The sequence below is a fragment of the Natator depressus genome, chromosome 24 (assembly GCF_965152275.1).
Source record: "Natator depressus isolate rNatDep1 chromosome 24, rNatDep2.hap1, whole genome shotgun sequence".
NCBI classification, from domain to species: domain Eukaryota; kingdom Metazoa; phylum Chordata; order Testudines; family Cheloniidae; genus Natator; species Natator depressus.
The window spans coordinates 1,453,416-1,469,247 of NC_134257.1; the positions used below are offsets into that span (position 1 = coordinate 1,453,416).

The 15,832-nt window shown below is 52.4% G+C and overlaps 1 protein-coding gene and 1 long non-coding RNA gene across 5 annotated transcripts in view; one reads left to right on the forward strand and one right to left on the reverse strand.

Annotated features, from left to right (window-relative positions):
* Nucleotides 1-1,127: 1,127 nt before the first annotated feature.
* On the reverse strand, nucleotides 1,128-3,960 carry LOC141977192 (uncharacterized). Of its 2 annotated transcripts, none has more exons than XR_012636186.1 (3): nucleotides 3,459-3,960; nucleotides 3,202-3,295; nucleotides 1,128-2,537 (listed from the first exon to the last, which is right to left on the reverse strand). It is a non-coding gene; the product is annotated as an uncharacterized LOC141977192 (long non-coding RNA). The 2 variants fall into 2 exon arrangements; XR_012636187.1 differs by having other exon boundaries at nucleotides 3,186-3,295.
* A 2,013-nt stretch (nucleotides 3,961-5,973) lies between these two features.
* GATAD2B (GATA zinc finger domain containing 2B) overlaps nucleotides 5,974-15,832 on the forward strand; it is an 82,210-nt gene continuing 72,351 nt past the window's right edge. Inside the window, exon 1 of one of the 3 annotated variants that reach the window (XM_074938352.1) lies at nucleotides 5,974-6,111. The gene's annotated coding sequence lies outside the window, so the exon portion shown is untranslated. Of the gene's footprint in view, nucleotides 6,112-6,823; nucleotides 6,958-15,832 lie in introns of those variants that run through there. The other 2 variants (XM_074938349.1, XM_074938355.1) reach the window with 2 other exon arrangements.

Consider the following 15,832-nt stretch of genomic DNA (forward strand, 5'->3'; position numbering starts at 1 on the left):
GGTGAGAGCCCCTCCCTCCCCGTGCAGCCGGCGGGAACCCCAAACCTCCTGCTGCAGCCTCCCTTTGCAGTGCCACAGGCTGGTCCTGGGTTGGGGCTGGGGCGGCCCTGCCCTGCCCTGCCCAGCTGCCTCCTCGCCCTGCTCGCTGGTGGCTTCCGCCAAGGAAGGAAGCTGGGGCCTGTGTGTACAATTGACCCCTTGTGTGCAGGCCGCCCCAGTCCCCCTCGCTGCTCCCTGCAGGCTGCACCTTCTGCATCTCCGGCCTCACAGCAGCCGCTCACGGAGGAGATCTGTCCAGGAGGCCGGCATGAGCTAATCACTGCCGCCCTGGGCACCCCCGCTGGCGGCAACACATGGCCATGCCATGGGGCAGGCTCCATCCATCCGGCACTTGCGCTGCAGACGACGCACTGAGCAGCAGCGGGGCCGGGGGCTGCAAACAGAGCGGGTGCCCTGCCCGGGGCCAGCCCAACCTGGCTCCTGCTGCCTTGTCATCCACAAGGCTGCCTTGTAGAGCAGCTGCCCACGGGCATCCCACCTGCAGTAATGGGCAGGGCCACCTCCATCCGGAGCCCACGTTCCGGCTGTGTGTGGCTCCGCCTGCCCCCAGAGCACATGTGGAGTGTTAGCCTGAGCTCTGCCCCTAACATGACCCTTTGAGCGTGGTGTGTCACCCACCCCCTTCCTGACCTCCACCCCCAATCAAGACTTTAAAAACAATCTTTGATTAGAACATAGCCCGTGTTTTTGTGTAGGCCCTACTAGTGTTTTGGGGCTGGTCTGCTGCCCGCCAAGGAGGGACGCACTGGGCCCAGGGGCCTCTGTGGTGCAGGGAGAGCTAAGTGGGGACCCACAGGCTCGGGGCCTGTCCCTAGGCCAATAAAACCTCCCCTCTGAGCGAGCCTCGTGCCGGGGCGGGTGACGCCGGCGTGGCCCTACAGGCTGGGGCCCTCTCATCCCACGCAGCCCAGCTGCTGGCCGGCCGGAAGCCAAGGGCACCCGTGAGCAGAGTGCTCGCTCTCGTGCTGTACGGCTGCAGGGCATCTGCGCTTCAGCCGGCTGCTGCCACCCCCCCACGCTTTGAAGGGGGACGAGCCGTCCCTGCGAAGCTCCAGCCGAAGCCGGGGGGGGGGGGGGGGAGCCACGCCTGGCCCCCTCTGCTGTGAACTTTAAACCCTCTTGTTTGAGGAGCCAGCGAGACGGAGGCTGGCAAAGCCTCCCTGGTGTTGTGTGACCCCCCCCCCAGCCTGCCTGGCCTCCGGGGCGTCTCCTCCCCAGACTGCCCCGAGCCAGCGCGCAGCCTGGCAGGAGATCAAACGCAGGGGGCCAAGACGAGAGCAATTCCCGGGGCTGTGACGTGCCGCCACCGGTCCCCGCGCCCGGAAACCAGACTCTCCGGCTTGGGAACTCCAGCCTCCCCCGGGACGCCCGTGCAGACGTTTCACGGCCGCTTTGCTTCAGCGCCCCACAAATAGCCTCGGGGGGGAAGCTATAGGTTACGGCTTGGGTTGTCGTCCCTGCCTGCTTATTGGCTGGGCCGTGTACAAGTTACGGGCCTGAGAGAGTCCCGGCCAATCGGAGAGCCCTGCGTCTGCACCAGGGTGCTTGTCAATCACCTGCGGTTAGCCAATGAGGTGGGAGAGGCGCTAATAAACCATCGATCATGGACAAGGAAGGCTAGAGTGTTGGCTTGGCTCCATTTCTCTCCCTTGGCAGCCATCTTGAATTCTGGCATCAGGCTCCCAGGCCTGGGCCACGTCGTTTTACGTTCAGAAGTTCTGTGGTTTTCTGTGACGCGATCTCCCGAGGCGGCTGCACGCAGAGGGCAAAGTTTGAGTTGTTCCCGGGGCCCAGCTTCTGGCATCCACGAGAGCTGTGCCACCCCCCCGAACTCGGCAGCGCACCCGGCCTCTGGGCCATCGGCTTGCGACGGGAAATTCCCTCTCACCAAAAGAATGAAAAAGGAGCTGCCCCTAATCGACGGCTGCCATGTCAAAGGAGAAAGGGGCCTGGCAGCGCTGTCACCAGCGAATCGCTGTGTGCGTGGGGCGGACACACCTGGGATCGCTGCTGCTAGCAGGGAGACTGATCAACCTGGAGCTGGTGTGACGTATTCCAGGCCGGCGAAGCCAACGGCCGACTCCCCCTGCTTCCAGCAGCGGCCAGTCGTACCGTTCTCCGGGTCCCACAGAGCTGGAAGGGGGAATTCCGCTGAGCCACCGCGGTGATGTTTACACCCTGGTGCCGTTGTAACCAAGCAGAGTTGGTGTTGCAGGCCTGGGCTGCTGTGATGCGACCGCACGGTGGTGCCGCCACCGAGCCTCTGGCACCAGGCGCTGTGCACAGTGAACAGAGAAGCCGACAGTCCTGGGGGTGTCTTCACAGCACAGTTCGCGCAAACTGCGAGTTCGGTGGATTTTTAAGCTGTCCCGGCAGGGTGGGCGGGCTGCTGCTCCACGGCTGAAGTGAGGAACGCAGGAGGGGACTCGGTTTGCCTCTGAGACAAGTAGAGACAGACAGACCAACGGGAGGGAGAGCTGCAAGGAAACAGTGAGGCAATATTGGCTGATGTTGCAGCCCAGCACGGTCACGCTGCGAGCAGGGCTGTACCGCATCCACGGAACAGTCACGTCGCATCAAAGCGCCCTCAGGCAGCCATGGGACGTTGGTGCATTGAAAAACAGCGATGCAACGTTGTGCCAAAATATCAGTGTGTCCAGTGCGATGCCATGGGGCAGCAGGACACCTGGATTCTGCGGCGCAGCGTGACACTGCTGGGATGGAATATCATTCCCTCGGGCTGCTGTGCAATGCACAGGGAAGACCATGGGTAGCGGGTACCATAGGCTGGGGGAGGCTGTGCCTCCCCAAACAGCCAGGCATGGCCCTGCCCACGCTCTGCCCCCAGGCCTCCTGCTTCTGCTCTGTGGCCTGGCTCCAGGGGCTGGGGCCACACTGCCCTCCCTCCCGGCGCTCCGGGGCTGGGGGTGCTAGCCTGGGGTGGGGGCCAGTGGCTGTGCGGGGGTGCTGGTGGATGAGGCAGAGCCTCGGGCAGAAGGGGTGGGGCTGGGGGCTAGGCTCCCCAAGCCGGCAGTTCATGTGCCACCCATGGGGAAGACCTCGTTTTAGGCTCCGGCTGTGCTGTGCCCAGGGAGTGTTCTGATGTTCATAATTCTCATTGTTACCTGGTGCTTTGCTGACCTTTTGTTGTGAGCATATAAGATCAACCATTGTGGGGCAGAGCGATGGGCCAGCTACCACCATCCTGTCTTCTGAGCACGGCCGCTGCCAGGTGCTTCACGGGGAAGGAACAGAACAGGGCGATTATCGAGTGATCCATCCCCTGTCGTCCACTTCCAGCTTCTGGAGTTGGAAGTTTAGGGACACCTGGAGCATGGGGTTGCGTCCCTGACTGCCTTGACTTACAGCCATTGACGGACGTATTCTCCATGACTTACCTCGTTCTTTGTGCGTTGTAGCCACCTGTTGTCAGCTCTTGTACTCTGACGTAAGTGCTGCAGGGCAAGGACTGTGGGTCTGTTCTGTGTGTGCACAACATCTGGCACCACGGGCCCCGATCCCTGTCTAGGGCCCCTAGGTGCTACCACAGTGCAAACAATAAATGTTAAAGGGGATAATTCACAATCTCACTGCCAGGCCTGGGGGAATCTGAAACGTTATCCTCGGGAACAGCATGAAAACATGCTGCCTCCCTGTACCTCTCTGTGCCAGCTCCATGCCCCTGCATCCCCTGCGCACGTTCCAAACACCTCCATGTGGCCAACTCCACATGTGGGTGCAGCCCACCCAAGTACCATGTGCCCCAGTGTTCCTCTACACCCCCCCACTTTTCCCCGTGGCTCCCAGAGCTGTGTGAGGGGCAGCTCCAAGAGTCATCAGATGTGGTGCCCGCCCCGAACACTTGGGCCACCAGACCTCGGTAGCACTCCCCCACATCCTCTGCACCAACCTGACCCTGGCACCTCCTCACCCGTGCCATCCTGCCCCCCCCACCCCTCCCCCATCACCTGCGCCAACCAGCCCCACGCCCTGCCCCCATCACCCATGCCATCCTGACCCCCCACACCCCTCCCCCATCACCTGCGCCAACCTGCCCCACACCCTGCCCCATCACCCATGCCATCCTCACCCCCCACACCCCTCCCCCATCACCTGCGCCAACCTGCCCCACGCCCCACCCCCATCACCCGTGCCATCCTGACCCCCCACACCCCTCCCCCATTACCTGCGCCAACCAGCCCCACGCCCCGCCCCCATCACCCGTGCCATCCTGACCCCCCACACCCCTCCCCATCACCTGCGCCAGCCTGCCCCATGCCCCGCCCCCATCACCCGTGCCATCCTCACCCCCCGCACCCCTCCCCATCACCTGCGCCAACCAGCCCAACGCCCCGCCCCCATCACCCGTGCCATCCTCACCCCCCACACCCCTCCCCCATCACCTGCGCCAACCTGCCCCACGCACCGCCCCATCACCCGTGCCATCCTGACCCCCCACACCCCTCCCCCATCACCTGCGCCAACCTGCCCCACACCCCGCCCCATCACCTGCGCCAGCCTGCCCCACGCCCCTCCCCCGTCACCCATGCCATCCTGACGCCCCCACCCCTCCCCCATCACCTGTGCCAACCTGCCCCGCCCCCATCACCCGTGCCATCCTGACCCCCCACACCCCTCCCCCATCACCTGCGCCAACCTGCCCCACGCCCCGCCCCCATCACCCGTGCCATCCTTACCCCCCACACCCCTCCCCATCACCTGCGCCAACCTGCCCCACGCCCCGCCCCATCACCTGCGCCAACCAGCCCCACGTCCCGCCCCCATCACCCGTGCCATCCTCCCCCCACCCCTCCCCCATCACCTGCGCCAACCTGCCCCACGCCCCGCCCCCATCACCCGTGCCATCCTCCCCCCCACCCCTCCCCATCACCTGCGCCAACCTGCCCCACGCACCGCCCCCATCACCTGCGCCAACCTGCCCCACGCCCCGCCCCATCACCTGCGCCAACCTGCCCCACGCCCCTCCCCCGTCACCCATGCCATCCTGACGCCCCCACCCCTCCCCCATCACCTGTGCCAACCTGCCCCATGCCCCGCCCCCATCACCCGTGCCATCCTGACCCCCCACACCCCTCCCCCATCACCTGCGCCAACCTGCCCCACACACCGCCCCCATCACCCGTGCCATCCTCACCCCCCACACCCCTCCCCATCACCTGCGCCAACCTGCCCCACGCCCCGCCCCATCACCTGCGCCAACCAGCCCCACGTCCCACCCCCATCACCCGTGCCATCCTCCCCCCACCCCTCCCCCATCACCTGCGCCAACCTGCCCCCCACCCCTCCCCCATCACCCGTGCCATCCTCCCCCCACCCCTCCCCCATCACCTGCGCCAACCTGCCCCACGCCCCGCCCCATCACCTGCGCCAACCAGCCCCACGTCGGGGTCCTGGCGTCGCCAGGAGTTGACAATAGGGGCCTGTGATGAACCCTCCAGGAATACGTCCCACCAGACTGGGCACCCCTCTCCCGGCGCCCCCGGCCTGGCCTGGGTGCCCAGCACCCACTCTGGTGATGGGGCCTTAGCTGGGTGTCCCCCCCAGGTACAGTGGGGGGAGATTAAAGGGAGGAAGATAATTGGGGTAACCGAGGTACGGTGGCCGCCGTCGCCCAAAACGCCCGAGGAGGGCCAAATTTGCTTTTTGCCCGCCGACATATAATAGGGCCACAGGGTACCCGGATGTCCAGGCTAAGAGACCCATTAAAGGCGCCCCACGGGGCGCTTTTGCCGCCTCCCAGTGGTCGCGGCCTACGCCAATCAACGGTGCCATCAGCCAGTGGGAGCTATAGGGCGGGCGTCGGGGTGTAGCCTCCACTTCGATTGGTCTAGGCTTCCGTCGGTCTGTCGTCTCGACCAACAGGCGTCGTTGCTCAGGTCGGGAGGCGGAGCCGGTGCGGCGGGGCCGCGGCCCAATCAGCATCATTGTTTGTGGTGGTGCCGGCTGCCGCTGGTGTCTGCGGCGCAGCGTCTGCTCCGCCCGCCCGGCCCGGCCTGAGGGGAGCGAGCGGGGCCGCCGCTGCCGGCCGAGGTGAGCGGGGCCGGGAGCGGGAGCGGGAGCGGGAGCGGGGCCGGCTCGGGGAGCGGGCGGCCCGGCCCGGCGGGACTGGCCGGGGGGCGGTTAGGCCGGGCCTGGGGGGAGGGGCAGACGCTGGATTCGGAAAGGGGGGCGGGGGCTGGGGCCGCCTCATGCTGAGGGGGGCGCCCAGCCCCCCCCGGGGGAGGAACGGCCCGGCCCGGCTGGGCCCGGCCCCCCCGGGGAGCAGTGACTGGGCTGGGTGAGGAATGGAGCGGGAACATCCCCCCCCCCCCCCCCGCCGACTCCATTCCGCCCCTCGCACCCCTGGGCGGGCAGCGGGATCCCCTCCCCCACAGCGCGCTCATTGCGAGGCGGGCCGGGCCGGGCCGGGCCGGGCCCCCCTTTCTGTGCTGTTGCCATGGCGCCTCCCCAGTGGGGTGCGGGGGTGAGAGCCGGTCGCTTCCCCCTCCCAGGAAAGCTGGTTGTCATTGCTCGCCGGGGCAGGGCGACATGGCGGGGGGGGCGGGGGGTGCTCGTTCTCCTTTGCCTCCTGCTGCCCCGTTCAGGGGGTCTCAGGGAACAGTCCTTATTTTTCTCTCCCTCCCATTGCGTTTCCTTTGGGCTTTCTGCTACTCTCCTGTGTCTGTACGATGAGTGTCTCTTGAAATCCACCTTCTCCTTGGAAATCTAGGTTCTCTTGCCTGAGACTTTCACCATCCTCGCCCTCCTCATGCTGGTTCCCCACATTGGAAGTGGGAAGGGAGAAGGCAATGTGCCAAGAACACCTCCACACACATGCTTTCATGCGGTGCATTGAACAGAGAGCCCAGTAATTGCCTTTTCTCCTCCTCTGCCCAGGTACTGCTGCCTCCCCTGTGGGTGGTCTGAGCAGTAATGTCCATGCCCATGTTTCCTGTTTGGGGTGGGGGAAGCTGCGCAACAGAGAGGGTGCACTGAGCTCTTGGCTTCATAGGCCTTCTCAGTCTAGATTTTAGAAAGCCCTGGAAGACTCCCCCTTCCCAAGAAATTCTCATCCTGGGCTTTGGAAATTTGTGTGGTGGTGGTACAGCTCCTCACCCGATTCCCTAGGAGAGGACATTTTATTTGCAAGCAGTTTAAACCACACTGTCGTCCTTCCTGTGCACCCAGTCTAAAACTTCAAGTCTTGGTTTTGAGGCTTTGAGCAGTGGAGGTGGTGGTGTTGTGGGGAGGGGGAATTTAGAAGAAAACGGGGGAGCAAGAGGCATCGTACAAATGCTGGCTTAGTGTTCTGCAGTTTTGCATTCTACTTGCTTTGCATATCCCCAAAAGAGAATTTTTAGAGCCATGCTTGGATACTGACAGGCTGGGGGTGGAGTGGGGCGTTGGGGTGGGTGGGGGACTGTGCCCTGGTTGAAGATGGTGTGGGAGGTTGACTCTTATTTTGCAGCAGTTCTGGAGGGTGGCTGCAACAAACAAGCATTAAGGGGGACAGTGATTTTTAAGGATCATACATGACTGATTGCAGGCAAATGAGTCTATTCTGTCCTCTAATTGTGCATGGAGGAAAGGACTGACGGAGCTCTTTATTAGTCTAGGTGCTTTGGGAAGGCTCCCCTCCCCTGGAAACCCTGTTTATCCAAGACAGTTGTGCCTTCTGTGTTCTGCTCAAGTGAATAGCATGTTTTGTTTTAAATGGACCGTGTCCTCTGTCATTAGTGACCAAGAGTATTTCAGTTCGAGAATCTTCCTGTAGGTTTTGGTGTTGAGTGATAGACTACTTGAGCTTCTTTTAGCCAGGTGGCAAAGGGTGCTGCATGTACCATAGAAACAAAGGTGTTTGGGCTCTATCCACCCTCAGGTCGAAAACATATGTAAACGTGGTTGTAGCACGTTGCACCTAGTACAGCTGAGATCCTGACCTGGACAGCTGTGTAAAGGAAACCCTTGTGTGTATGAGCTTTGATGTAGGCACGTGTTTGGGGTTGATTGCATCCTTGGTCTCCTGGCTGCCTGAGATGTATCAGAAAATGGAGGCCCTAGGTGCTCAGAAGGTCTCTTTGGACTGATGATCTGGTTTCTGACTAGCTAAGGCCTGCAAAACCAGGTGGAACCTCTGCCTCTCTGCTTTCCTGATCACATGGTTGTGTGAAACTGAATGTGACATGCAGCTGACAGGGAGCATCCATCTTTGTGGTACTGTGGTTTGCCTTTACCTAGCATGGTCTGACTTCCTGTTTAGCTGTCTAAATGGTATCTGTGAATTCTGATATTTCACTTGGAACAACTGTTGTTTTTTTGTTAGGCTCCTCAAACAAAAGAGCTGTGGCTCTTCATGTCTCCACTTAAACACTGTTAGGAGCAGCAGGAGGATACATGATTAAAAGAACGAATTAAATTTAGGTGCTGTTAGAAGTGTCTTGTCTGCCTTTTTGTATCTATGCCAATGTCCTCTTCTGGAGAGGAGACATGGTGCTTGAGAAGAGCTATTTAGAAAATGCACAGTGTTAAGGAAGTGTATTTTCTGGATGCAGTCTCTTGATTTCTTTAATCTGCTTTGCAGTTTAAAAAACTAACGTTTTTTAAAATAAACCTTACCCCTCGCATTATTTACGGTTCCTTTTGTTTTTCCTCACTTGCTAACTGGGTGAGGCAGTGTTTACAGCTAGGATAAGACTTTGAACATGTTTCTTTTTAGAAGCCCAGTTTAGGAGAAATGCAAACCTTTGTCTAGCAAGTAGCCCCTCTGCTCCCCAGCTGGTGGGAAGAACCCTGTTGTGTTGCATCCTGACTGAAGGAAAATGAACTTTGGGCCAGCCTAAGCCATGACAGGTTTCAGAGTAACAGCCGTGTTAGTCTGTATTCGCAAAAAGAAAAGGAGTACTTGTGGCACCTTAGAGACTAACCAATTTATTTGAGCATAAGCTTTCATGAGCTACAGCTCACTTCATCGGGCTTATGCTCAAATAAATTGGTTAGTCTCTAAGGTGCCACAAGTCCTCCTTTTCTTTTTCCTAAGCCATGAGGCTCACTGCCACTGGAAGAAGAGAGAGGTTTAAATTGTAACGTCACTGTCAAAATGTCTTTTTTGTTTTAAAAGTTCATGCTTCCAACAGCCCGGCAGACGATGGACTCTTTCATATATTAATAAAAAAAACCATTGGTTCAAAAAGTGCTGTTCTACTTTAGGATTTGCAAGGTGCCATTGAAAGCTGCTCTTATCTAATAAGTATTGAACTTGAAGCTCTGCATCATGTTCATATTGAGGCACAACAGCAAAATGTTTCTGTTGAAGGGGGAAAAAAACCAACCCCTGGCTATAAATCTAATCCAAGTGTAAAGCTATCCACCTCTTGCTCACAAAAATTCAACCTATCAGACAATGCCACATGTAGTTGCAGTTTTATAGCATTGGATAAACCCACTCTAAGATGCATAAGAAACTTTTGCACATAACTGCAGTACGTTTTCTTGTGTCGAAACCTTGCTGGTACTTCTGTATTTGCACGTGGAGCGTTTGTGTTCTATTGTCTCCTTTTAATATAGCTCTCAGAACACTTCCAGCAATCTCCCTGTAAAAGGGACAGATTCCTGGTTACATCCAAAACAATAAAAGAAACAATCCTACTCTTGTATGTTTGGTCCTTTACCTCAGGTTAGTGCAGAGATGCCCAATGTAAGAGTACTGGCATTTCATTTTGAATCATTTCTCTTGCATGTATATTGCGTACTGTATCTGCGTGGTGTAGCCTTTTGAAACATGCAGGATGATTGCCATTCTACAAATGTTCTTAGTTTACATCTGCTCAGTGTGATATACCAAACAATGGCTCTCAGAAAATAAAATGTTGTTGTTTTCTTTCCCATATTTCTTGCATTCGCTATTATCTGTGTAACTGTAAGTTGTTACTCCTAATCAGTTTTAAACATCAGCATAATAGTTGGGGATAATTTGGCAATTTAAAAAAAAAACTTGATGAATTTGTTCCTTGCCACCACACACCAAACCTTTTATTGTTTAACAAGTGTTAGATGAGGCAGTCAGAGAGTCAGTTTCTGTAACACTGGAATAATGGGGTAGCTCTCTATGGCTGTTTCTGTACTGACTCTGTTCTGAGATTGTCTTACTGTTGGTAGTGCCAAAGCAGTTAGGAGATGGCAGTAGTCACCTGGAACCATTTTAACCACTGTGTGCCTGAACCTGTTGCAAGGAGTTCTGCAAGGAACAGGAGTGAAAATGCATGGAGCTGTGCTGGTGTCGGCAACAGTCACATGTTTTCCAGGAGGGGAAAAAGGCCTAAATATTGTGAAAGAGCAGCCAGTCTTGGCATAATATGTGCCTGCTTGAAGAGGTGGAGTTGCCATGCTTATCTGAGTAGTGGGGGAAAAAAAATTTTTTTTGTAAACCTTAAGGAACATCATTATTTTGAAAATGGCATCTTAAAGCCCTTGTACAATGTGTAGAGTCTGAAATATTTCAGTTCCTAAATCAGTATAATGTAAGAATCAGACGGCATGCAATAGGAGTGTTCTCAATTCATCTAAACTTGTGCAGTGTGCTCCAGTGCTATTGGGGTGGACTGCCATATTTTTACAGTGACAACACTATTTCCGGAGCAGTGATGTCTCTACAGGAAAGTTGTTTTTACTGCTGCTGGCCTGGGCTTCTCTCTTCTTTCTCTCCCTGAGTGTCTGGTGTAATTGAACTCCTGCCCCACCTTCTTTCTTTTGACACAGTGGAAGCAGGAGAGTTAAGGTTTCAACTCTCAGTGAATCTGGGCCAGGAGCAACAAAAACTTCATTTCCGGAGAGATGCTGGTGGCCCAGTGAGACAGCAAATCTTTCAGCCTCCATTCCATCTCTTGCACAGAAGATAGAAAATCTTTAGGGATGTGGAATTGGAATGTATGTTTTTCTTATGCTGTGGAGATTAATGAATATAATGTTTATCTAACCTAAAACAGAGCTGTGTACCTCATGATAGTTCTGGTGCTTTCTAGTTATTTAAAAATAACCCAGGGCAATGCTAATTTCCCCCCCAGCATTCCAAACTTAATAGAACATACCCAAAGGTGTTACTTGTGTGGTGGATGCATGAGCTGGGAAGTGTGTTTTAACACTCCTTGGAAATGTGGGCTTCAAACACTGCTGTATTGTAAGTACCGTGGATTTGGCTTTAACCAATACAGTACTTTCCTCTGTTAATGAGGCAGGGGATACAGGTTGTATTGACATTGTCATGTTGTGTATGTCTAGACCGCAGTCCTGTGTACCACTTTACTCACATAAGCAGGTCTATTAACTTCAATGAGACTACTTACAACACACACAACTTTACTATTTACTAATGTAAGGGCAGGATCTTTAGTGTGATGTGGATGCCTATGAGGTTATTGAGAGGAGGAGGGAGGGCTGCTTACAGTTGTAGTTGTGATGCTGGAAGGTTCAGTAAGAACCTTTGCTGCAGTCTGGTGTCTTCCTCATGTAGTAAATAACTCCTTTTGAAGGCCCTCTTTTCCTGTGCCATCTACAGCTTCTCATCCCAAAGCATCTGTATAGACATGGGGATCAGTACACCAGTGCCATTCTGTCCTCTCCATGGTTTGTCCTCCACTAAGCCCAGCCAGGTCATGCCCTCGTGTCCAGTTTCCCGACATCTAGTTGGTGGTCGGCTTCTAGGTCTGACTGACCTTGGTTGAGTTTGCATTATTTTCTTGGGCATCCTGTCATCTGTTTGTCTTCTACAGCGTCACCACCGTCATAATCTCTTTTGATGGCAGCCAATCCTGTACCCTGACTTCACAGCCTACTTTCATTTTCACTTATTTCTCCTTTATACCTGCTGTCTTCAGAAGGGCTCTCATTTCTACTGCTTCCAGCCTTCCAGGGACTGTTTCTTATAAGGCAGCTGCTTCCAGACCTTAGGGTTTGAACTGTGACGTATGAAAGCTTGTCTCCTCCGCCAGCAGAAGTTGGTCCAATAAAAACTGCTACCTCACTCCCCTTGTCTCGCTCATCTCGTGGGACCAATAGGGCTACAAGAGTGTGAACCTTAAAATCTAGTCAGCTTAAAACAAGGGAGCATTAAACTGGCTACTCACAAAGCAGTATCCAGAATATGGCTGAAATCTTCCTGAATAAGAGTAAAAATCAGCATTTGGAAATTCAAGCCCATTTAAATGTAAGGGTGCTAAAAGAATTGTTTACAAAGCTTCTGTCTAAAATTAGAATGAAGCATTGTTTAGAACTGCAGAGGAATCTAAAGAACCTTAGGGGCCTTTAGCAACTTGAGAGTCAATATGACAGTTGACTATCAATCATAAGGTCGGGTCTAGAATGTCTGGGTAGCCCCATCCATTTTGCTTTATTTTTCATTTTTCATTAAAATTCACAGCGTCGGCTGGTATGTTTCAGCTAGGTGGTGGCTAAATGGTTTAGTAGTTCGTGTAAAATGTTGGATCCTCTCTGCTTACCTCATTTGTGGGAGTTGGCCCAGTTTTGGGGATAAACCTTATTAAATGACTTGAGAAAGCAATCCCAGTCCAATACTAACATACAGTAGTCCTCATTTACAGTGTCCGTGGGACCTGTCTCGTTCCTCAAAGTTGAAGTATCTTGCAGGATGACTGAAAGAGTCACAGGGGGGAAAAATACATTAAAAGAACATCAGGGCTGCAACAGAAAATGAAAACCAAAGGAATTCTCAGTTAGGGATGAAATGAGCTGTATCTCCACCAGTACTCAGCCCACAGGGAGCGCTAAGGAAGGAGTGGAAGATGCCCCATTGCGTGCAGAGGTATTGGAGGAGATGTGGTAGATTTCATCCTTAACTATACATTTCCTTGCTTTTGTTGGTTTTCATCACAGCAGTTGGTATGGTCCTGGCAGTTCCTTTCCTATGTCAAGTTTTCATTACTTTTTTAAAAAAAGGCAAACGTCATTCTGTTCAATATGTAAACGTACTGTACATAGGTGGCATAAGATGGTGGTGGTGTGTGATTTCTCTGAGCAGCATGCTTATTGTCAGAGCTACTTGTCAATAACTGGGCCGGTAGCTATGTTAAAACAGCTGAGAGCCATTGTGGACGTGTCCTGTTCTGAACATCTTTAGAAACAAATGTTCAGGGTTTCAAGCAACTACCTCTGTAATGCATGCATCCTGTAAGAAAGTAATGGATAGTCCAATGGTGATAGAAAGGAGACTGTGCGTAGAAGTAATATGAAGGGTACTGGGGGAATTTTTAAAATGTATTAAATGGTGATAAACCAATACTCTGTTTTGTGTGGTATGCACTCCCCTTTCTGCTCCTGAGGAGAGAGGCAGTTCCATTCTCTGTCCCCAAACTTATTTCTTCTGGGTTTAGACTTCTGAACTCTGTGCAGTTAAAGGGCCCCATCATTATGGTACCAAGGGAACAGACTTGCAGTAACTAATATAGGCTAGAATTTGTATTACTAAATGAATTTTGTGAACACAGTTAACTCTCAAATGGCCATGTTGAGGTTCTATAACAAACCTCAGGAATGATGTAATTCCAAAATATAGAGGAAAATACAGATCAGCACAGAATGGCAAAGCCATTCAGGTGTGAATGCCTTTAAGTAGAGGGTGCTTCGGCAGAGCCATGCTGCAGAGACCTAGACCTTGGAGATGGCTCCGTCTGGGTGCTAGATCAGGTCTCATCCGCAGCACCCTATATGTTGTAGGTGAATGAGATATGCCTGTGGCCATCATGTCATGGCACCAGACCTCTGTCTCCTTAGGCCTTATCGAGAGAATGGAAAGGCCTCATTCGTTCTGGCAGAACATGCCCAACCAGAGTCTTGTCTGCCATTCAGGAAAATGAGAACTACCCATTATTCCTCATTCGCCTTCTCATCTCTGGGTTCTGATTGTTGTCATATCATATTAAATATTAGACTAAAGCCCCTACGTTTTTCAGTATGTATAGATAAAGCATGAAATAGTGCATTTTGTCAAAGTTAATCTGTGCTGTTTTTATTCAGATATTGAGGTGTATCAAAGCCAGAAGTAAAAGCCAATAATATTACGAAATAACTGACTGAGGTTTTTAAGAGACAGAGCCAGTCTAAAAATTCTACATCTGTCTGAAAAGTCTCTCTACACTTGTTAAAAGGAGGAGCCAAAATTACTCTATCTAAAAGGGATTGGAGAGGCCTGGAATTCTTTTTTTCAGTTTGTATATGGTTGGCTTCAGTGTTTCCCCTGTTGTAGTCAGTTGGTCAGTTTCCTGCTGCTTGTCTGGGTCTTAAGCACAGCCAGCCACAAGAGAGGAGAGGGACGCTTGTTTATATTAACTGTGAGAAGCTCACAGTTGGCTTGAAGACTTTGGGGTAGGTGTAATATCTGAAACTATTTTAAACTGTAAAATGGATGATGTCCTCTCCTTTAATCCAAAGAGTACACATTTTAGGCCCTGCTACCACATTCTGATCCATGTAGGCCTGCGCTCATGTGGAGTCCAGTTGAACTCACTGGGTCTCCATGTGGATGCAGGGATCTGAGGCCTCACGTTTCATGAGATGATCTCACTGTTGCAGTGTCATAAGTGAGCCCATAGCAACAAAAATGTAAAAGTCACTGAAATTTATCGCAATATCTTTATTTCCAAAGAGGAGAGACTGCAAGTTGACAGTAGGAAGGGAATAGAAAAGCCCTCTCTCCATGCTGCCTATCTCGGGTGATGGCTTCCTCCATCCAACTATTAACCTTTTGGAGTGCTGAAGAGCATGAAGAGGGGAAGGGTATATGTGACCTTTCAAAGAGAGAGAACAGGATTAATCAACAAGCAAACCTTCTAATTTCAGCTTTAGTCTCTCAACTCCTTTGGACTGGCAGGTGGCAGAATGTTTGAGCTGTAAAGTCTGTTCTCAAATGGATATGCTAGCCTGTGGAGACAGACCCAAATGTGTCTGAATCCCAGTTGGCCCAAGTTTGGGGTGACACGGAAGCTTTGAAATTCCTTGTAATTCTTTATTTTAGGGTGGGAGCAGATAGGAGCATCTGCCCTTTTCCCAGCAGATGAATCCTAAGAAATGGATAATTGGACTAAGACTCCAAACAGGATGGATTTGATTTTTCATAGATACTAGATCCTAAGGTCAGAAGGGACCATTGTGATCATTTAGTCTGACCTCCTGCACAACACAGGCCACATAATCTCACCCACCCACTCCTGCTCAGGAAGACTCAGTTTAATCGTGGATTTCTACATAAAAGTGCATTCTCATTGGTTGTTATAACCTTAATACATATTCTTCACAACTCCAGAGAGAGATGTAGGTTTCATTTTTACAAGGTACACACTATACATTTTTAAAGTGACTTTTATTTTGAAAACTCTTCAGATTAGTTTTACAGCTATATCAGAAAATGAATGGTTAATTCATTTACCAAAGGTAATTGAAGAGATATTTATGAAGTCATTGGGAGGTGAACTATTTCCAATTCAACAGGTTAATCATTAATATTTGGAGGATTTTCTTGCCATGCTGTATTAGGAGGAGAACATCACCAGACAGACAGTTAAATTGTTTTATTTAACTAAAACGTTATGTATTCTGGTTTTTTTCTTCAACAACAAACATATAAAATTTTAACAAAACAAGCATGAATTTTTTAATTTAGTTAAACATTCACTTTTTTTAAAATTAGGGTTTTTTTTGTTAAAATTGTTTTTTAGAAAACTTTTTTTTAGGAAAACAAAAATTAAATCAACCGTCAGCTAGGTCA